General features: G+C 41.0%; 1 long non-coding RNA gene across 1 annotated transcript in view; it reads right to left on the bottom strand.

The window, feature by feature from the left end:
- Nucleotides 1-562: 562 nt before the first annotated feature.
- The window catches only part of LOC122058341, a 54,415-nt gene continuing 32,174 nt past the window's right edge, over nucleotides 563-22,803 (bottom strand). The window contains exon 11 of the long non-coding RNA XR_006133728.1: nucleotides 563-22,758. This is a non-coding gene — a long non-coding RNA (uncharacterized LOC122058341). The remainder of the gene's footprint in view (nucleotides 22,759-22,803) is intronic.

Genomic DNA, 22,803 nt, shown 5'->3' with positions numbered 1-22,803 from the left:
GAGCCAAGGTGATGATGCTGAGTGAACGGGAGGGGAGAGAAGGGTGTACATGGGGGGGCTTGGGTTTAGGTGTCAGATGCCAAGGGTTGTAGTTTTTCTTCTTATGTTCTCTTGATTCTTAATGGATGGTGGATCTCATTCCATGGACGTAGCCGGTTTTGCCGAACCACGTAAATCTCTTGCCATTTGTGTATGTGTACTTTATCTTATGTTCTTTTCTTTTTTATATACTTTGTTGCTCACCATCAAAAGTATAACTAATTCCACCCAATCCCAACAAAATCCTTGTATTTTTCAACCAAGATTATTGAAAAGTGACAAAGGAACAGAGAAAGTAAATAAATAAGACATTAAACTAAATTTAAAAAGGTCTATATAACTCTAAGAATGAAACAATGATGAGACCAATTGCAAATTTTGCTGTTATGACCTGAAATTAGTCCATGTCATGTGTACATGGGATCAAGATGATTACGATCATTTGATCGATGACCCTCAAGTTACCGCTGCCGCTATAACAAGTGGGAGTGGAGACATGACCACTACAACTCATCATTTGAACATGCCCAGGGTAGAGAAAAGCAGCGAACATGAATGTTCATCCACAGGCAGAGACAATGCTCAACCACCACAGACTGGAGAAAGTGCCGATTGGGAGATGATTTATCTATCCCTGTTAGAATGGGATACCTTAAACTGGGATTAGGCTGATTACTTTGGAAAATTGGAATAGTGGAGTTAAATTGCAGTATATGTAAATATTTTGAGGAAATTTTTCTGAGTTGTTAGGGTCAAGGTAATCTAGCACTTTTGTGTCTATCTCTCCTCATCATACGACTCTGTTTTTTGCCCCCATGAGGTGCTCTCCTCTATGCCACTTGCTTGTTCAGAGAACCCTCTCCCATATTTTAATTTAATTATTCAATGTTGTTTGTTCATGTGGAATGTTTACTTGGATGATTTTTATTGATTTCATTTCAATTTAAAATCAACATAGCTGGTAGTAAATTGTATTGCATGTGCAGAATCTCATGTATTTCTTATTCAAAATTTAAATATCAAACTTCCTTCTATAGTGATTGAAAATTTTTAATGGGTATAACAAATGTTGTATCGATGCCAAAGAAAAGTGTTTTAAAAATAGTGATACTATCCATAGATTCTTCCAACCATCAATAATCAAAAGGGGGAGAAGTGTTTTAAAAAGAGTGATACTATCCATAACTTATTCCAACCATCAATAATCAAAAGGGGGAGAAGTGTTATGGGAGAAAGTCAGAGAAATGTTTCTATGTTGTGAGAGAGAGATTGAGGGTGAGAAAATCGGGTGCTGGGATAGTTATTACTGGGAGAGAAAATCGAAAGAATTTTTTCTAGGTCGTGCGATAGGGAGAGGAAATCGATGGCTGGGATAGTAATTAGTTGGGGAGGAAATGGGGAGAAGTCTTGATAGGTAATGTGAGAGAGATCGAGAGCACAAAGAGAGATTCGAGAAAAGGCTGGGGGTAGAGAATAGATCGGGAGCTAGGATAGTTATTAGTGGGAGAGAAAATTAGGAGATTTTTTATAGGTTCTGCGAGAGAGATCGAGGGAGAGACAAAATTGGGTGCTGGGTAGTTATTACTGAAGAGAAAGTCAAGAGAATTTTTTTTAGTTTGCACGAAAGGGGGAGAAAATCGGGGGTTGGGATAGTTATTAATGGGAGGGAATTGGGAGAAGTCATCCTAGGTTGTGCTCGAGAGATCGAGAGAGGGATTGGGGGTAGAGAAGGTGAGAGAAATTCAGGGGCTGAGCTAGTTATTAGGGAGAGAGAAAATTATGAGAATTTTTTTAGGTTATGTGAAAGAGATCAATGGAGAGAGAAAATCGGGAGAGTCATGCTATGTTATATAAGAGAGATTCGAGAAAAGGGTCAGGGGTAAAGAAGGAGAAAAAAATCAGAGGTTGGGATAGTTATTAGTGGGAGCAAAAATGGGAGAACTTTTTTTTGGCAGTGAGAGAAATCGGGGCAGAGAAAATCGAGAGAAATTTTTCTAGGTTATGCGATAGGGAGAGAAAATCAAGGGTTTGGACAGGTATTAGTAGTGGAGAAAATGTGGAGAAGTCATGCTAGGTCACGCGAGAGAGATCGATAGAGCAGAGAGAGATTCAAGAAAGGGTTGGGGGTAGTATAGAGAGAAATCGGAGCTAGGATATCTATTAGTGGAGAGAAAATCAGGAGAATTTTTGCTAGGCCGTGCGAGAAAGATCGAGGGAGAGAGAAAATTAGGTCCTAGGATAGTTATCAGATGGAGAGAATCGGTAGAATTTTTCTAGGTCATACGAGAGAAGGAGAAAAAATCAGGATAAGTCATGCTAAGTCATTCGAGAGATTGAGAGAAGTGTGATTCGAGAAAGGGGTTGAATAGTTATTAGTGGGAGGGAAAATCTGGAGATTTATTGCAAGTCGTGCAAGAGTGATTGAGGGAGAGAGAAAATCGATTCCCGGGATGGATTTTAGTGGGAGTGAAAATCGAGAGAAATTTTGTTATGTCATGTGAGAGGAAGATGATCAGGGGTTCAAGCAGTTATTAATAGGAGAGAAAATCCAACGAAGTCGTGCTAGGTCGTATGAGAGATATCAGGAGAAGAGAGGTATTCAAGAAAGGGGTCAGGGATAGAGAAGGAGAGAGAAAATTGAGTTCTAGGATAGTTATTAGTGGGAGAAATAATTGGGAGAATTTTTGCTAGGTCATTCGAGAGGGAGAGAAAATTAGGAGAAGTCAAGCTAGGTCATATGAGAGAGAACGAGAGAAGAGAGAGAGACTCGAGAAAGGTGTTGGGGGTAAAGAAGGAGAGAAAATTAGGAGTTGGGATAGTTATTAGTGGGTGAGAAAATCAGAAGAATTTTTGCTAGGTCTGCAAGAGAGATTATGGGAGAGAAAATACAGGGAATTTTTTATAGGTCACGTGAGAGGGAAGGAAAATCGGGGGCTAGGATATTTTGAGTTAAACAGATTTTTAGGAGAAGTCATGCAAGAGAGATCGAGAGGAGAGAGAATTGAGAAAGGGGTCGGGCGTAAAGAAAGAGAAAAAATCGAGGTCTGGGATTTTTATTGAGAAAGGGGTCAGGGTAAAGAATGAGAGAAAATCGGGGTTTGGGATTTTTATGGGAGAGAAAATCAGGAAATTTTTTCTAAGTCTTGCAAAAGAGATCAAGGGTAATCGGGCTGGGATAGTTATTTTTGGGAGAGAAAATCGGGAGAATTTTTCTAGGCTATGCGAAAGGGAGAGAAAATTAGTGGCTATGATAGTTATTACTTGGAGAGGAAATAGGGAGAAGTCTTGCTAGGTTGTATGAGAGAGATCTGCATGGAAGGGGATGATTCCATGTCAGATTCAAGAAATGATGATGAGTTGGAAGAACAAGTAAATGTTTTTATATACGAATTGAACTCCATGATAGATATGGAAGAAAAGATGTGTGATGTATACTCATAAGTGGGGAGGATGCAAGAAAGAGTGGAAGAAATTGACCACATGCTTGGTGAAGTAACCATCAGTGAACGCTACTACAATGACCAGTTGAATAACCTGGAGAAAATAGGGCCAGAGGACACATTTGTAGAAGCAACAGACGCCTCGTTCCAGTGTCTTTCCAATGTGGTCAAGAAATTATGAGTCAGGGCTCTCGATATTTGAAGAGGACCTCGACTTCCCACTTCGAGCCGAGAAGGGGAGTCCAAAGATGATGATCCAATGGTTGGAATAATTACCATTACAGATAGTGACGATGAGGATCAATACCCCACTGAAAGATTCGAGAAAGGGTATGGAGTACAGGATAAATCGGGAGCTGGATAATTATTAGTGGGGGAAAAAATCAAGAGATTTTTGCTAGTCATGTGAGGGAGATCGAGGGAGAGAGTAAACTGAGTGTTGGGATAGTGGAGAAAAAATCAAGAGAATTTTTTCTAAGTCGTGCTAGAGAGGGAGAGAAAATTGGGGGTTGGGATAGTAATGAATGGGAGACAAAATCTAAAGAGTTATGCGTGAGAGATCAAGAGAAGAGAGACAGATTCGAGAAAGGGGTTGGGGGTAGTGAAGGAGAGAGAATTAGTGGGCTTGGCTAATTATTTGTGGGAGAGAAAATCAGTACGAACATCGATAGGTTGTGCAAGAGGGAGAGAAAATCAAGGGCTGGATATTATTAGTGGGAGAGAAAATCGGTTGAATTCATGTTGGGTCGTACGAGAGAGATTGAGAGAAGAGAGAGAGAATCGAGAAAGGGGTTGGGGTAGAGAAGGAGAGTGAAAAATTGAGGGTTAGAATAGTTATTAATAGAATAGAAAATCAGGATAATTTTTTCTAGGTTGTGCAAGAGAGATCAATGGAGAGCAAAATTTGAGAGCATTTTTGCTAGGTCATGCACGAGGGAGAAAATCAGGGTTTACGATAGTTCTTAGTGGGACAAAAAATCGGGAGAAGTAATGCTATGTCATGCGAGAGAGATTTGAGAAAAGGGCTGTCGAGGTAAGGAAGGAGAAAAAATCAAGGCTGGGATAGTTATTAGTGGGTGAAGAAAGGGAATTTTTTTTTAGGTCGTGAGAGATTGAGGGAGAGAAAATCTAGAGAATTTTGCTTGGTCATGTGATAGGGAGAGAAAATTGAGTGTTAGAGAAAAAAATGTGGAGAAGTCAAGTTAGATCATGAGAGAGAGAGATCGAGAGAGAGAGAGAACCTAAAGAGATTCGAGAAAATTAAGAGCATTTTTGCTAGATCATGCGAGAGAGAAAAATAGGGTTCTAGGATAGTTATTAGTTGGACAGAAAATCAGGAGAATATTTCCAGGTCATGCGAGAGGGGAACAGAAAATTGGGACAAATCATGCTAGTTAATATGAGAGATTGAGAAAAATAAGTGAGATTCGAGAGAAAGGGGTTGGGGGTAGAGAAGGAGAGAAAATCAAGAGAATTTTTTTAGATCATGCGAGAGATCGAGCAAGAGGGGAAATAGGTTTTGCGATAGTTATTAGTTAGAGAGAAAATCGGGAGAATTTTGCTAGGTCATGCGAGAGGGGGAGAGAAAATCGGAACAAGTCATGCAAGAGATCGAGAGAAGTGAGTGAGATTCGAGAAAGGGGTTGGGGGTCTCAATGGAGAGAAAATTGGGAGAATTTTTACATGTCGTGCAAGAGAGATAGAGGGAGTGAGAAAATTGGTTCCTGGGATAGATATTAGTGGGAGACAAAATCAAGAGAAATTTTGTTAGGTTGTCTGGGAGGAAGAAATTAGGGGTTTGACTAGTTATTAGTATGAGAGAAAATCGACAGAAGTAAAGCTAGGTCATACGAGAGAGATCGGGAGAAGAGATAGATTCGAGAGAGGGGTCGGGGTAAAAAAGAAGATAGAAAATCGAGGGTTGGAAAAATTATTAGTGGGAGAAAAAATTAGGAGAATTTTTGTTAGGTCATGCAAGAGGAAGAGAAAATCAGGACAAGTCAGGCTGCGTCATGCGAAAGAGGTCAAGAGAAGAGAGAGAGATTAGAGAAAGGTTTTGGGGTAGAGAAGGAGAGAGAAAATTGGGGTTGAGATAGTTATTATTAGGAGAGAAAATGGGAGAATTTTTTCTAGGTTGTGCGAGAGAGATCGAGGGTGAGAAAATCGGGTGCTGAGATAGTGACTAGTGGGAGAGAAAAATAGGAGAATTTTTGCTACGTCATGCGAGAGGGAAAAAAATCGATTGCTGGGATAGTTATTAGTTGGAGAGGAAAATTGGGAGAAGTCTTATTAGGTCATGCGAGAGAGATTGAGAGATAGGTTAGAGGATAAATTGGGAGTTGGGGTAATTAGTGGGAGTGAAAAGCGGGAGATTTTTTGATAGGTCGTGCAATAGATATAAAGGAAGAGAGAAATTGGGTGCTGGGATAGTTATTATTGGAGAGAAAATAAAGAGAGTTTTTTCTAGGTCATGCAGGAGAGGGAGAGAAGTTCGAGAGAAGGAATGCGAAGTTGTTTGAGAGAGATCGAGAGAAGAGAGATTTAAGTAGGATGTTTGGGGTAAAGATGGAGAGAAATTTGGGGATTGGGCTAGTTATTAATGGGAGAGAAAATTAGGAGCCTTTTTGCTAGGTTGTGTGTGGGAGGGAGAGAAAATCAGGGGCTGGGAAGGTTATTAGTCGGAGAGAAAATTGGGAGAAGTTATGCTAGGTCGTGCGAGAGATTTCGAGAGTTCGAGAGAAGAGAGAACCAAGAAAGGGCTTGGGGGTACAGGAGAGTGAAACTTAGGGTTTGGGACAGTTATTAATAGGAGAGAAAATCAGGAGCATTTTTTCTAGGTCGTGCTAGAGAGATTAATGGAGAGAGAAAATCGGGGGAAGTAATGGTAAGTCATGCAAGAGAGATTCGAGAAAAGGGTCGGGGGTAAAGAAGGATAAAAATTTGGGTTGGGATAGTTATTAGTGGGAGGGATAATAGGAGAATTTTTTTAGGCCGTGATAGAGATCGAGGGAGTGAAAATCGGGAGAATTTTTGGTAGGTCATACGATAGAGAGAATTAAGGGCTGGGATAGGATGGAGAGAAAATATGGAGAAGTCATGTTAGGTCTTCGAGAGATCGAGAGAATAGAGAGAGATTTAAGAAAGGGTTAGGGGTAGAGTAGAGAGAAATCGGGGCTGGAATAGCTATTAGTGGGAGAGAAAATCAGAAGAATTTTTTCTTGGTCATGCGAGAGAGATTGAGGGACAAAAAATCGGGTCATAGGATAGTTATCAGTTGGAGAGAAAATTGAGAGAATTTTACTAGGTCATGCGAGAGAATTAAGGTTTGAGATAGTTATTATTGGGAGAGAAAATCAGAAGAAGACATGCTAGGTCATGCGAGAGATCAAGAGAAGTGAGTGAGATTCGAGAAAGGGGTTGGGGGTTGAGAAGGAGAGAAAATCGAGGGCTAGAATAGTTATTAGTGGGAGAGAAAATTGGGAGAATTTTTACAAGTCGTGTAGGAGATATCGAGGGAGAAAGAAAATCAACTCCTGGGATAGAAATTAGTGGGAGAGAAAATAGAGATAAATTTTGTTAGCTCGTGTGAGAGAAAGAAAATCATGGATTCGGGCAGTGATTAGTGTGGGAGATAAAATCGAGCGAAGTCATGCAAGGTCGTAAGAGAGATTCAAGAAAGGAGTTGGGTAGAGAAGGAGAGCGAAAATCAAGTGTTGCGATAGTTATTAGTGGAAGAAAAAATCGGGAGAATATTTGCTAGGTTATATGAGGAAGATCAAGAGAAGAGAGAGAGAGAGAGATTAAAGAAAGGTGTTGGGGTAGAGAAGGAGAGAGAAAATCAGGATCTGCAATAGTTATTAGTGGGGGATAAAATCAGGAGAATTTTTGATAGATCGTGCGAGAGAGATTGATTGAGAGAGAAAATCGGTAGAAATTTACTTAGCAAGTGCGAGAGGGAGAGAAAATCGGGGGCTAGGATAGTTACTAATTGGAGCGAAAAACGGGAGGAGTCATGCTAGGTCATGCAAGAGAGATCGAGAGGAGAGAGATTCAAGAAAGGGGTAGAGGTAAAGGAGAGAAAATTGGGGTCTGGGATAGTTATTATTGGTATAGAAAATTGGAGAATTTTTTCTAGGTCATGCAAGAGAGATCGAGGGTGAGAAAATCAGGTGCTGAAATAGTTATTAGTGGGAGAGACGTGAGAGAGGGAGAGAAAATCGGGGGCTAGGCTAGTTATTAGTTACAGAAAAAATGGGGAGAAGTCATGCTAGGTCATGCAAGAGAGATCAAGAGAAGTGAGAGAGATTCGAGAAAGGGTTAGGGGTAGAGGAAAGAGAAATTAGGGGCTGGGATAGTTGTTAGTGGGAGAGAATTTTACAAGGTCATGCGAGCGACTCAAGGGTTGAGATCGTTATTAATGGGGGAGAAAATTAGGAGAAGTCATGCTAGGTCATATGAGAGTTCAAGAGAAGTGAGTGAGATTCGAGAAAGGGGTTGGGGTTGAGACGGAGAGAAAATCTGGAGAAGGAATGCTAGGTTGTTTGAGAGAGATCGATAGAAGAGAGACATATTCGAGGAAGAGGTTGGGGGTAAAGAAGGAGAGAAATTCGGGGGTTGGGCTAGTTATTAATGGGGGAGAAAATTAGGAGAATTTTTACTGGGTTGTGGGGGAGGGAGAGAAAATCGGGGATGGGAAGGTTATTAGTGAGAGAGAAAATTGGGAGAAGTCATGCTGGGTCGTGCAAGAGAGTTCAAGAGAAGAGAGAATCAAGAAAGGGGTTGGGGGTACAGAAGGAGAGTGAAAATTAGGGTTTGGGATAGTTATTAATGGGAGAGAGAATCGGGAGAATTTTTTCTAGGCCGTGCGAGAGAGATTGATGGAGAGAGAAAATTGGGGGAAGTAATGCTAAGTCGTGTAAGAGAGATTCGAGAAAAGGGTCAGGGGTAAAGAAGGAGAAAATCTAGGTAGGAATCGTTATTAGTGGGAGGGATAATAGGAGAATTTTTTTAGGCCATGATAGAGATCGAGGGAGAGAAAATCAGGAGAAGTTTTGCTAGGTCATACGATATGGAGAGAAAATCAAGGCCTGAGATAAGTATTAGTTGGAGAGAAAAAGTGGAGAAGTCATGTTAGGTCAGGCGAGAGATCGAGAGAATAGAGAGAGATTCAAGAAAGGGTTGGGGGTAGAGTAGTGAGAAATCAGGGCTGGGATAGCTATTAGTGGGAGAGAAAATCAAAACAATTTCTCTTGGTCATGCGAGAGAGATCGAGGGATAAAAAATCGGGATATAGGATAGTTATCAGTTGGAGAGAAAATTGGGAGAATTTTGCTAGGTTATGCGAGAGAATTAAGGGTTGAGATAGTTATTAATGGGAGAGAAAATTAGGAGAAGTCATGCTAGGTCATGTAAGAGATAGAGAGAAGTGTGTGAGATTTGAGAAAGAGCAACGGCTTTGAGAAGGAGAGAAAATCGTGGGCTGGAATAGTTGTTATTGAGAGAGAAAATTAGGAGAATTTTGGCAAGTTGAACATGAGATAACGAGGGAGAGAGAAAATCGATCCAGGGATATAAATTAGTGGGAGAGAAAATAGAGATAAATTTTGTTAGGTCGTGTAAGAGAAAAAAAATCATGGTTTCGGGCAGTTATTAGTGGGAGATAAAATCGAGAGAAGTTATGCTAGGTCGTAAGAGAGAGATTCAAGAAAGGGGTTGGGGTAAAGAAGGAGAGAGAAAATCAAGTGTTGGGAAAGTTATTAGTGGAGGAAAAAATCAAAAGAATTTTTGCTAGGTTGTATAAGAGAGATCGAGAGAAGAGAAAGAGATTTAAGAAAGGTGTTAGGGTAGAGAAGGAGAGAGAAAATCAAGGTCTGCAATAGTTATTAGTGGGGGAGAAAATCAGGAGAAATTTTTATAGGTCGTGCAAGAGAGATCGCTGGAACATTGAGAGAGAAAATGGGTAGAATTTTAGTTAGCACGTGCGAGAGGGATAGAAAATCAGGGTCTAGGATAGTTATTAATGGGAGCGAAAATCGGGAGGAGTCATGCTAGGTCATGCAAGAGAGATTGAGAGGAGAGAGTTTCAAGAAAGGGGTCAGGGTAAAGGAGAGAAGATTGGGGTCTAGGATAGTTATTATTGGGAGAGAAAATTGGAGAATTTTTTCTAGGTCATGAGAGAGATCAAGGGAGCACTGGGATATTTATTAGTTACAAAGAAAATCAGGAGAGTTTTTGCTCGGTTGTGCGAGAGGGAGAGAGAGAAGAGAGAGATTCGAGAAAGGGTTGGGGGTAGAGGCAAGAGAAATCTGGGGTTGAGATAGTTATTATGGGGGAGAAATCAGAAGAAGCCATGCTAGGTCGTCCGAGAGATCGAGGGAAGTGAGTGAGATTTGAGAAAGGGGTTGGGATTGAGAAGGAGAGAAAATCGGGAGAAAGTATGCTAGTTTGTTTGAGAGAGATCGAGAGAAGAGAAACAGATACGAGGGAGAGGTTGGGGGTAATAAAGAAGGAGAGAAATTCAGGGGTTAGGATAGTTATTGATGGGGGAGAAAATTAGGAGAATTTTTGCTAGGTTGTGGGGGAGGGAGAGAAAATAGGGTTGGGAAGGTTATTGGTGGGAGAGAAAATCGGGGAGAGTCATGCTAGGTCGTGCGAGAGAGTTTGAGAGAAGAGAGAAGAGAGAAAATCAAGGTTTGGGATAGTTATTAATGGGAGAGAAAATCAGGAGAATTTTTCTAGGCCGTGCGAGAGAGATTGATGGAGAGAGAAAATCGGGGGAAGCAATGCTAGGTCGTGCAAAAGAGATTCGAGAAAAGGGTCGGGGGTGAAGAAGGAGAAAAATCTGGGTTGGGATAGCTATTAGTGGGAGAGAAAATCAAAAGAATTTTTGGTAGGTCATACAATAGGGAGAGAAAATCAAGGGCTGAGATAAGTATTAGTTGGAGTGAAAATGTGGAGGTCATGTTAGGTCTTGAGAGAGATCCAGGGAATAGAGAGATACAAGAAAGGGTTGTGGGTAGAGTAGAGAGAAATCAGGGCTGGGATAGCTATTAGTGGGAGAGAAAATCAAAAGAAGTTTTCTTGGTCATGAGAGAGTGGTTGAGGAACAAAAAATCGGGTACTAGTATAGTTATTAGTTGGAGAGAAAATTAAGAGAATTTTACTGGGTCATACAAGAGAATCAAGGGTTGAGATAGTTATTAATGGGAGAGAAAACCAGGAGAAGTCATGCATGCGAGAGATTGAAAGAAGTGAGTGAGATTCAAGAAAGGTGTTCGGGTGGAGAAGGAGAGAGAATCAAGTGTTGGAATAGTTATTAGTAGAGGAAAAAATCGGGAGAATTTTTGCAAGTCGTGCAGGAGATATCAAGGGAGAGAAAATCGACTCCTGGGATAGAAATTAGTGGGAGAAAAAATCGAGATAAATTTTATTAGGTCGTGTGATAGATAGAAAATCACGTATTCGGGCAGTTATTAGTGGAGATAAAATCGAGAGAAGTTATGCTAGGTATAGTAAGAGAGATTCAAGAAAGGTGTTGGGGTGGAGAAGGAGAGAGAATCAAGTGTTGGGATAGTTATTAGTGGAAGAAAAAATCGGGAGAATTTTTTTAGGTTGTATGAGTGCGATCGAGTGAAGAGAGAGAGAGAGATTCAAGAAAGGTGTTACGGTAGAGAAGGAGAGAGAAAATAGGGGTCTGCAATACTTATTAGTGAGAGAGAAAATTAGGAGAATTTTTGATAGGTTATGGGAGAGAGATCGATGGAGAGAGAAACTTGATAGAATTTTAGTTAACAAGTGCGAGAGGGAGAGAAAATCGGAGGCTAGGATAGTTATTAATGGGAGCAAAAATCGGGAGGAGTCATGGTAGGTCATGCAAGAGAGATTGAGAGGAGAGAGATTTAAGAATGGGGTCGGGGTAAAGGAGAGAAAATTTAGGTATAGGATAGTTATTACTGGGAGAGAAAATTAGAGAATTTTTTCTAGGTCATGCGATCGAGGGTGAGAAAATCGGGTGCTGGGATAGTTATTAGTGAAGAGAAAATCGAGAGAATTTTTGCTCAGTCGTGCTAGTACGGGAGAAAATCGGGGGGTTATTTGTAAAGAAAATGGGGAGAAGTCATGCTAGGTCATGCAAGAGATCAATAGAAGAAAGTGAGATTCAAGAAAGGGTTGGGGTAGAGGAAAGAGAAATCAGGGGCTGGAATAGTTGTTAGTGGGAGAGAAAATCAAGAGAATTTTACTAGTTTATGTCAGAGAATCAAGGGTTGAGATAGTTATTAATGGGAGAGAAAATCAGGAGAAGTCATGTTAGGACGTGCGAGAGATCGAGAGAACTAAGTGAGATTCGAGAAAGGAGAGAAAATCGAGAGAAGGAATGCTAGGTTGTTTGAGAGAGATCGATAGAAGAGAGACATATTCGAGGAAGAGGTTGGGGGTAAAGAAGGAGAGAAATTTGGGGGTTGGGCTAGTTTTTAATGGGGGAGAAAATTAGGAGAATTTTTGCTAGGTTGTGGGAGAGGGAGAGAAAATCGGGGCTGGGAAGGTTATTAGAGGGAGAGTAAGTCGGGAGAAGTCATGTTGGGTCATGCGAGAGAGTTCATGAGAAGAGAGAATCAAGAAAGGGGTTGGGGGAATGGAAGGAGAGTGAAAATTAGGGTTTAGGATAGTTATTAATGGGAGAGAAAATCGGGAGAATTTTTTCTAGGCCGTGCGAGAGAGATTGATGGAGAGAGAAAATCGGGAGAAGTAATAGTAGGTCATACAAGAGAGATTTGAGAAAAGGGTCGGGGGTAAAGAAGGAGAATTGGGATAGTTATTCGTGGGATGGATAATAGGAGAATTTTTTTAGGCCATGATAGAGATCCAAGGAGAAAAAATCGGGAGAATTTTTGGTAGGTCATATGATAGGCAGAGAAAATCAAGGGTTGAGATCGGTATTAGTTGGAGAGAAAAATGTGAAGAAGTAATGTTAGGTCATAGGAGAGATCGAGAGAATAGAGAGAGATTCAAGAAAGGGTTGGGGGTAGAGTGGAGGGAAATCGGGGCTGGAATAGCTATTAGTGGGAGAGAAAATCAGAATAATTTTTCTTGGTCATGCGAGAGAGATCGGGACAAAAAATCTGGTCTATCGTTCTCACTTGGATAGAAAATTGAGAGAATTTTACTAGGTCATATGAGAGAATCAATGGTTGAAATAGTTATTAATGGGAGAGAAAATCAGGAGAAGTCATGCTAGGTCATGTAAGAGATCGAGAGAAGTGAGTGAGATTCGAGAAAGGGGTTAGGGGTTGAGGAGAGAAAATCGGGGACTGGAATAGTTATTAGTGGGAGAGAAAATTGGGAGAATTTTTACAAATCGAGTAGGAGATATCGAGGGAAGAGAAAATCGACTCCTAGGATAGAAATTTGTGGGAGAGAAAATAGAGATAAATTTTGTTAGGTCGTGTGAGAAAAAAAATAATGGATTCGGGCAGTTATTAGTAGGAGATAAAATCGAGAGAAGTCATGCTAGGTCATAAGAGAGAGATTCAAGTAAGGGGTTGGGGTAGAGAAGGAGAGAGAAAATCAAGTGTTGAGATAGTTATTAGTGGAAGAAAAAATCGGGAGAATATTTGCTAGGTTATATGAGAAAGATCGAGAGAAGAGAGAGAGAGATTAAAGAAAGGTGTTGGGGTAGAGAAGGAGAGAGAAAATCGGGGTTTGCAATAGTTATTAGTGGGAGAGAAAATCAGGAGAATTTTTTGATAGATCATGCGAGAGAGATTGATGGAGAGAGAAAATCAGTAGAATTTTAGTTAGCATGTGCGAGAGCGATAGAAAATCGGGGGCTAGGATTGTTATTAATGGGAGTGAAATTCAGAAGGAGTCATGCTAGGTCATGCAAGAGAAATCGAGAGTAGAGAGATTCAAGGAAGGGGTCAGGGTAAAGGAGAGAAAATTGGGGTCTGGGATAGTTATTATTGGTAGAGAAAATTTGAGAATTTTTTCTAGGTCATGCGAGAGAGATCGAGGGTGAGAAAATCGGGTGACTGGATAGTTATTAGTGGGAGAGAAAATTGAGAGAATTTTTGCTTGGTCGTGCGAGAGGGAGAGAAAATCGGGGGCTTGGCTAGTTATTAGTTACAAAGAAAATGGAGAGAAGTCATACCAGGTCATGCGAGAGAGCTCAGGAGAAGAGAGAGATTCGAGAAAGGGTTGGGGTAGAGGAAAGAGAAATTGGGGGCTGGGATAGTTGTTAGTGGGAGAGAAATTCGGGAGAATTTTACTTGGTCATACGAGAGAATCAAGGGTTGAGATAGTTATTAATAGGGAGAAAATCAGGAGAAGTCATTCTAGGTCGTGCGAGTGATAGAGAGAAGTGAGTGAGATTCGAGAAAGGGGTTGGGGTTTGAGAAGGAGAGAAAATCGGGAGAAGGAATGCTTGGTTGTTTGAGAGAGATCGAGAGAAGAGAGATAGATTCGAGGAAGAGGTTAGAGGTAAAGAAGGAGTGAAATTTGGGGGTTTGGCTAGTTATTAATGGGAGAGAAAATTAGGAGAATTTTTGCTAGGTTATGCGGGAGGGAGAGAAAATGGGGCTTGGGAGAAAAAGTCGGGAGGACTATATTGGGTCGTGTGAGCGAGTTCAAGAGAGGAGAGAATCAAGAAAGGGGTTGGGGGTACAGAAGTAGAGTGAAAATTAGGGTTTGGGATAGTTATTAATAGGAGAGAAAATTGGGAGAATTTTTATAGGCCGTACGAGAGAGATTGATGGAGAGAGAAAATCGGGTGATGTAATGCTAGGTCGTGCAAGAGAGATTCGAGAAAAGGATCGGGGTAAAGAAGGAGAAGAATCTGGGTTGGGATTGTTATTAGTGGGAGGGAGAATAGGAGAATTTTTTTAGGCCGTTGTAGAGCTCGAGGGAGAGAAAATCGGGAGAATTTTCGCTAGGTCATACGATAGGGAGAGAAAATCAAGGGCTGAGATAAGTATTAGTTGGAGAGAAAACGTGGAGAAGTCATGTTAGGTCATACGAGAGATATAGAGAATAGAGAGAGATACAAGAAAGGGTTTGGGGTAGAGTTGAGAGAAATCAGGACAGGGATAACTATTAGTGGGAGAGAAAATCAGAAGAATTTTTCTTGGTCATGTGAGAGTGATTACGGGACAAAAAATCGGGTCCTACGATATTTATCAGTTGGAGAGAAAATTGGGAGAATTTTATTAAGTCATGTGAGAGAATAATGGGTTGAGATAGTTATTAATGTGAGAGAAGTCATGCTAGGTCGTCTGAGATATCGACAGAAGTGAGTGAGATTCGAGAAAGGGGTTGGGGGTTGAGAAGGAGAGAAAATCAGGGGCTGGAATAGTTGTTGGGAGAATTTTTGCAAGTTGTGCAGGAGATATCAAGGGAGAGAGAAAATCAACTCCTGGGATAGAAATTAGTGGGAGATAAATTAGAGATAAATTTTGTTAGGTCATGTGAGAGAAAGAAAATCATGGATTCGGGCAGTTATTAGTGGGTGATAAAATCGGGAGAAGTCATGCTAGGTTGTAAAAGAGAGATTCAAGAAAGGGGTTGGGGGTAGAGAAGGAGAGAGAAAATCAAACATTGGGATAGTTATTAGTGGAAGAAAAAATTGGGAGTATTTTTGCTAGGTTGTATGATAGAGATCAAGAGAAGAGAGAGAGAGTCAAGAAAGGTGTTGGGGTAGAGAAGGAGAGAGAAAATCGGGGTCAGCAATAGTTATTAGTGGGAGAGAAAATCCGGAGAATTTTTTATAGGTCGTGTAAGAGAGATCAATGGAGAGAGAAAATCGGTAGAATTTTTATTAGCACGTGCATGTGGGAGAAAAAATCAGGGGTTAGGATAGTTATTAATGGGAGCAAAATCGGGAGTCATGCTAGGTCTTGTAAGAGAGATCGAGAGGAAAGAGATTTAAGAAAGGGGTCAGGGTAAAGGAGCGAAAATGGGGGTCTGAGATAGTTATTATTGGGAGAGAAAATTGGTGAATTTTTTCTAGGTCATGTCAGAGAGATCGAGGGTGATAAAATCGGGTGCTGGGATAGTTATTAGTGGAAGAGAAAATCGAAAGAATTTTTCCTCAATCATGCAAGAGGGAGAGAAAATCGGGGTAAGGCTAGTTATTAGTTGTAAATAAAATGGGGAGAAGTCATTCTAGGTCATGTGAGAGAGATTAAGAGAAGAGATAGAGATTCAAGAAAGGGTTGTGGGTAGAGGAATGAGAAATCAGGGGCTGGGATAGTTGTTAGTGGGAGAGAAAATCGGAAAATTTTACTAAGTCATGCGAGAGAATCAATGCTTCAGATAGTTTTTAATGAGGGAGAAAATTAGGAGAAGTTATGCTAGGTCGTGCGAGAGATCGATAGAAGTGAGTGAGATTCAAGAAAGGGGTTGGGATTGAGAGGGAGAGAAAATCGGGAGAAGGTTATTAATGGGAGAGAAATCAAGGGTTGGAGATAAGAGAGACAGATTCGAGGAAGAGGTTGGAGGTAAAGAAGGAGAGAAATTCGAGGGTTGGGATAGTTATTAATGGGGAGAAACTTAAGAGAATTTTTGCTATGTTGGGGGGAAGGGAGAGAAAATCATGGCTGGGAAGGTTAGTAGTGGGAGAGAAAATCAGGAGAAGTCATGCTGGGTCGGGCGAGAGAGTTTGAGAGAAAAGTGAATCAAGAAAGGGGTTGGGGGTGCAGAAGGAGAGTGAAAATTAGGGTTTAGGATAATTATTAATGGGAGAGAAAATCAGGAGAATTTTTTCTAGGCCGTGTGAGAGAGATTGATGGAGAGAGAAAATCAGGGGAAGTAATGCTAGGTCGTGCAAGAGAGATTCGAGAAAAGGTCGGGGGTAATGAAGGAGAAAAATCTAGATTGGGATAGTTATTAGTGGGTGGGATAATTGGAGAATTTTTTTCGGCCATGATAGAGATCGAGGGAGTGAAAATCGGGAGAATTTTTTCTAGGTCATACGATATAGAGAAAAAATCAAGGGCTAAGATAAGTATTAGTTGGAGAGAAAATGTGGAGAAGTCATGTTAGGAGCAAAAGATCGAGAGATCAAGAGATCAAGAGAATAAAGAGAGAATCAAGAAAGTGTTGGGGGTAGAGTAGAGAGGAATTGGGGCTAGAATAGCTATTAGTGGGAGAGAAAATCTGAAGAATTTTTCTTGGTCATCCGTGAGAGATCAAGGGACAAAAATCGGGTCTTAGGTTATTTATCAGTTGGATATAAAATCAGGAGAACTTTACTAGGTCATGTGAGAGAATCAAGGGTTGAGATAGTTATTAATGGGAGAGAAAATCAGTAGAAGTCATGCTATGTCGTGCAAGAGATCGAGAGAAGTGAGTGACATTTGAGAAAGGGGTTGGGGGTTGAGAAGAAGAGAAAATCGAGGGTTGGAATAGTTATTAGTCGGAGAGAAAATTAAGAGAATTTTTGCAAGTCATGTAAGAGATATCGAGGGAGAGAGAAAATCGACTCCTGGGATAGAAATTTTTGGGAGAGAAAATAGAGATAAATTTTGTTAGGTCGTGTGAGAAAGAAAATCATGGATTCGGGCAGTTATTAGTGGGAGATAAAATCATGATAAGTCATGTTAGGTCGTAAGAGACAGATTCAAGAGAGGGGTAGGGTAGAGAAGGAGATAAAAAATCAAGTGTTGAGATATAGTTATTAGTGGAAGAAAAAATCAGGAGAATTTTTGCTAGGTTGTACGAGAGAGATCGAGAGAAGAGAGAGAGATTTAAGAAACGTGTTGGGATAGAGAAGGAGAGAGAAAATCAGGGCCGCAATAGTTATTAGTGGGAGAGAAAATCAGGAGAATTTTTTATAGGTCGTGAGAGAGAGATTGATGGAGAGAGAAAATCGATTTTTAGTTAGCAGTGCGAGAGGGATAGAAAATCGGGAGCTAGGATAGTTATTAATAAGAGAAAAAATCGGGAGGAGTTATGCTAGGTTATGCAAGAGAGATCGAGAGGAGAGAGATTTAAAGAAGGGGTCAGGGTAAAGGAGAGAAAATTTAGGTCTGGGATAGTTATTATTGGGAGAGAAAATTTGAGAATTTTTTCTTGATCATGCAAGAGAGATTGCGGGTGAGAAAATCAGGTGTAGGGATAGTTATTAGTGGGAGAGAAAATTGGGAGAATTTTTACTGGGTCGTGCGAGAGGGAAAGAAAATCGGGGGTTTGGCTAGTTATTAGTTGCAAAGAAAATGGAGAGAAGTCGTACTAGGTCATGCGAGAGAGATCAAGAGAAGAGAGAGAGATTCGAGAAAGGGTTGTGGGTAGAGGAAAGAGAAATCGGGGGCTGGGATAGTTATTAGTGGGAGAGAAAATCAGGAGAATTTTACTTGGTCATGCAAGAGAATCAAGGGTTGAGATAGTTATTAATGGAGAGAAAATCGGGAGAAGTCATGTTAGGTCGTGCGAGAGATCGAGAGAAGTGAGTGAGATTCGAGAAAGGGGTTGGGGGTTAAGAAGGAGAGAAAATTGGGAGAAGGAATGCTAGGTTGTTTGAGAGAGATCGAGAGAAGAGAGACAGATTCGAGGAAGCGGTTGGGGGTAAAGATGGAGAGAAATTCAAGGGTTGGGCTAGTTATTAATGGGAGAGAAAATTTGGAGAATTGTTTCTAGGTTGTGGGGGAGGGAGAGAAAATCTGGAGAATTTTTTTAGGCCGTGATAGAGATCGAGGGAGTGAAAATCGGGAGAATTTTTGCTAGGTTATGCGATAGGGAGAGAAAATCAAGGGTTGAGATAAGTATTAGTCGGCGAGAAAATGTGAAGAAGTCATGTTAGGTCATGCGAGAGATCTAGAGAATAGAGAGAGATACAAGAAAGGGTTGGGGGTAAAGTTGAGAGAAATCAGGGCTGGGATAACTTTTAGTGGGAGAGAAAATCAGAATAATTTTTCTTGGTCATGCAAGAGAGATCAAGAGACAAAAAATCGGGTCCTAGGATAGTTATCAGTTGGAGAGAAAATCGAGAGAATTTTACTAGGTCATGCGAGAGAATTAAGGTTTGAGATAGTTATTACTAGGAGAGAAAATCAGGAGAAGTCATGCTAGGTCGTGCGAGAGATCGAGAGACGTGAGTGAGATTCGAGGAAGGGATTTGGGGTTGAGAAGGAGAGAAAATCGAGGGCTGGAATAGTTATTAGTGGGAGAGAAATTTGGGAGAATTTTTACAAGTCGTGTAGGAGATATCGAGGGAGAGAGAAAATCGACTCCTGGGATAGAAATTAGTGGGAGAGAAAATAGAGATAAATTTTGTTAGGTCGTGTGAGAGAAAGAAAATCATGGATTCGGGCTGTTATTAGTGGATGATAAAATCGAGAGAAGTCATGCAAGGTCATAAGAGAGATTCAAGAAAGGGGTTGGCGTAGAGGAGAGAGAAAATCAAGTGTTGGGATAGTTATTAGTGGAAGAAAAAATAGGGAAAATTTTTGCTAGGTTGTATGATAGAGATCGAGAGAAGTGGGAGATTCAAGAAAGGTGTTGGGATAGAGAAGGAGAGAGAAAATCGGGGTAGGCAGTTATTAGTGGGAGAGGAAATCAGGAGAATTTTTGATAGGTCATGTGAGAGATCGATGTAGATAGAAAATCGGTAGAATTTTTGTTATCACGTGCGAGTGGGAGAGAAAATCTGGGGCTAGGATAGTTATTAATGGGAGCAAAAATTGGGTGGAGTCATATAGTGGTCATGCAAGCGAGATCAAGAGGAGAGAGATTCAAGAAAGGGGTCGGGGTAAAGGAGCGAAAATGGGGGTCTAGGATAGTTATTATTGGGAGAGAAAATTGGAGAATTTTTTCTAGGTCATGCGAGAGAGATCGAGGGTGAGAAAATCTGGTGCTAGGATAGTTATTAGTGGAAGAGAAAATTGGGAGAATTTTTGCTTGGTCGTGTGAGAGGGAGAGAAAATTGGAGTCTAGGCTAGTTATTAGTTGCAGAGAAAATGGGGAGAAGTCATGCTAGTTCATGCGAGAAAGATCAAGAGATGAAGAGAGATTCGAGAAAGGGTTGTGGGTAGCGAAAAGAGAAATTGAGGGCTGGGATAGTTGTTAGTGGGAGAGAAAATCGGGAGATTCTTTGTAAGGTTGTACAACAAAAGATCCAGGGAGAGAGAAAATTGAGTGCTGGGGTAGTTATTAGTGTAGATAAAATCGGGAGAATTTTTTCTTGGTCGTGTGAGAGAAGGAGAGAAAATCTGTGGGTGGGATAGTTATTAATGGTAGTGAAAAATCGAGGGAAGTCATGCTATGTCATGCGAGAGAGATCGAGAGAAGAGAGGCAGATTTGAGAAAGGCGTTGGGGGTAGAGAAGGAGAGAAAATCAAGGGCTGGGATAGTTGTGATGCCGTCATTGGTACCCCGTATCAAAATTTATCTGTATGCCTCGGGTGTCTGGACATAATAGGGACTAAGGGTAGTTAGGCTGCCTTAGTTGGCCAGTGAAGGTTGCATGGTGAGCATACCAACTGCTTGTGCACCGGACAAACAATGAAGAAATTAGACCAAAATGGTGAAATGAAGGTCACACACATGTCTGACCTTTGGCCTTGTGGTTGGAATTGTTAGGTGAATAGTTTTATTGTCATCGGCAGGCCACCTGCCTGACCACCGGCCAGCCAGTGAGACTTACTGGTGGTGCTGTCTGCAACCCAAACTGCATTATTGCTCTTTGGGTCCCACATTCTTGCGGGCATTCTCAGCCAATTACTTTAGTTGAAAGGGCATCCAACACTGGTCATGTGGCACCCAACATGCAGATGATCATGTGGCACCCAGCATTGGTGCTTAATTCAGTTTTAAAAATGGGCCCTTACAGCCAAACAAACCTAGTAGCTTATGCCCAGCCATTATATAAACCCATTTACTCTCATTTTCTCTCATTTCTCACAGACTAAATTTGTTTGGGGTAAGGGGAGAAGAAAGAAAGAAGGAGGAGGAGGAGAAGAAGAAGAAGAGAAGAGGAAGAAAGGGGCGGCTGCCTGGGTTGTGCATGTAGGGCTGTATGCAGCTGATCCTTGCTGTTGCTGCTGCCCCTGCTGCACCTCTTGTTGCTACTGTTGGTTGTCGCTGCTGCCCCTACTGCAGCATGCAGGCTGCTGATGTTGTTGTCCCAGTGATGATGCTACATCTGCTACTGCAGACTGCATGCTACCCCTGCTGCCTCTGCTGCACATGCTGGCTGCTACTATTACTGCTGTGGCTGCTGCCTCTCATGATGCTACTACATGCCAGCTGAAGGAAGTACATGGAGCTGTTGTCCAAGCATAGAGCAAGCTACTCAAGAGTGCAAGCTGTTGTCCAAGTTGGGAGAATTACTGCTGCTACCTTTCCTACTGCTGTACCTGCAAAATTAAGGTAAAAATCCTACTTCCTAATTGCTGTACAATAGGGTAAGTAAAAAATAATTTCAGCAAGGTTTCCCAAGCATACAGCCACCCAGAACTGGGAACCTTGGACTGCATGCCTGGGATTTGGCTGGGAATCAGTCACAGGGACTGTGTAAATTATGTTAGCTTACTGTATTATGTTAATTGGGGTAGGAGTTAAGTTAACTATGATCCCTGTAGCCTCTTTCAGTCAGAATTGGGCTGAATAGGTGCGTAAGTAACCCAGGGATAGGGAATTTACCCTGTAAGCCTGGAATTCGGGTAAATTCAGTCACAAGAACTGAAATTGAGCATGATGGTATGTTGTTGATGTATTAAATGGGATTTGTATAGGTCCCATGTTGTCTCTGTGTGCCCCTACAGCTGAATTGAGAGCTGTGGGTGTGCAGTTAGTAACCCAAGACTTGAATTGGGTTTAATGTCTGATATGCAAGTAGTCTGGGTAGTATATGCTTGCTGTCCTCACTGTAGGGCTGTGTTCAGATTGGGAAAAATGTCCCTGCAGCACCTACAGCTGAGTGTTGGGTTGCACACAGGGAATCCCTTCTTTCTGTGTTGGTAGGCCAATTATAGGAGCTGGGTTGGTGTTGTGGGCTATTGTCCATACATTTGGGACAGTGCATAGGCCTGCAACCATCACTGTAATTCCTCACAGATAGGTAACAGACCTCATGTGAAAAAGATTCTTGTCTAGTTTGAAAACCCAGCTGCTGGGATAGAGCTTAAGTAATGTAATAATAAATTGAGTATTGATAGCATGATAAGCCTGTGCCTTGAGGTAGGTACATGTTTGTACTTTATTCCTATGGCTGAGGGGGACTGGAGGAGGAGTTTGCAGGAGGGTGTACTGAGAGGGGACAAGGGAGGAACCCGCGGTGAGGACCTCCAATAGGGGGCGTGAGGAGGTCTGGGAGGGGCTATCATCTCAGGGGGCATGAGTAGGTCAAGATCCTAATTTTGTGTAGCATTCATGTGACTGTAGTATATTAGTAGTTCACAGCATTTAACATTCCCTTCAAGCTTTAGTTATTCCCAGCTTGGACTTGGCTTTGATGTAGTGAGCTTCCTACTGTAGGATATGAATTTCCAAGCGTCGAAGTCATCTGTGGTGATGCTGAATGCAATATATGTTATTTTAATAACAGAAATCAACTAGAAAATCAATAAAAAAAAATTCATCTTACATTTTGGAGAATAAGCAAAATTTATGGAGGGATTGCACAAAAAAATAAAAATAAAAAAAGGACCACTTCAATGAGGTAGACAATAGAAAAATAAATTTACATACAAAGGATCACAAAGAAACATATTAGTAGAAGAATTTTTGTAAATATGGTAAATAAACAGAAAGTTTGTTCAAAACAGATCCAGAATGAACTAACTACTACAAATAGAAGTATAAAATATAGGCATCTGCTTGGCAAAATGAAGAAACTTACCTCAAAAATAGCATCCTACTCAACATTAAGAAGAGAAAATTTTTAAAACAAAAAAGAAAAAGAAATGATTGTAATGAAAATCAAACAGTATTGAAAGAAGTTTGAAAATTGGGGAAAGAACACTTGTACTGCCACCCTGTATGTATCATAATATTTAGCAAGTCAATCATACGTTTGACTAAAGACAACACATACATATCAATATATATTTACGTTTATTATAATGTAGATTGTCATGCAACAAATACCATAGTACATACCAGTTTCCACAAGATTTTTATCACCTTTGAGCGATAGGCTGCATGGCAGGATGGGACCTAATGAGCAGAGTACTGTAAATGGATCATGTCTTGAATGTTAGCAGCAGTAATGGAAACCCCACTGCTACTGACTGAAGGAGCATGTTGCTGCTTTTTCTGTGGATGATAAGATGAATATGTTCCCCTAAAGCTGAATCCAGCAGACCGACCAATCAATATTTTGAAGCAAGTAATA

This window comes from Macadamia integrifolia, chromosome 12 (genome assembly GCF_013358625.1).
Source record: "Macadamia integrifolia cultivar HAES 741 chromosome 12, SCU_Mint_v3, whole genome shotgun sequence".
Lineage (NCBI taxonomy): Eukaryota > Viridiplantae > Streptophyta > Magnoliopsida > Proteales > Proteaceae > Macadamia > Macadamia integrifolia.
The sequence above is the reverse complement of the archived record's forward strand: the minus strand, read 5'-3'. Positions and strand labels throughout refer to the sequence as shown.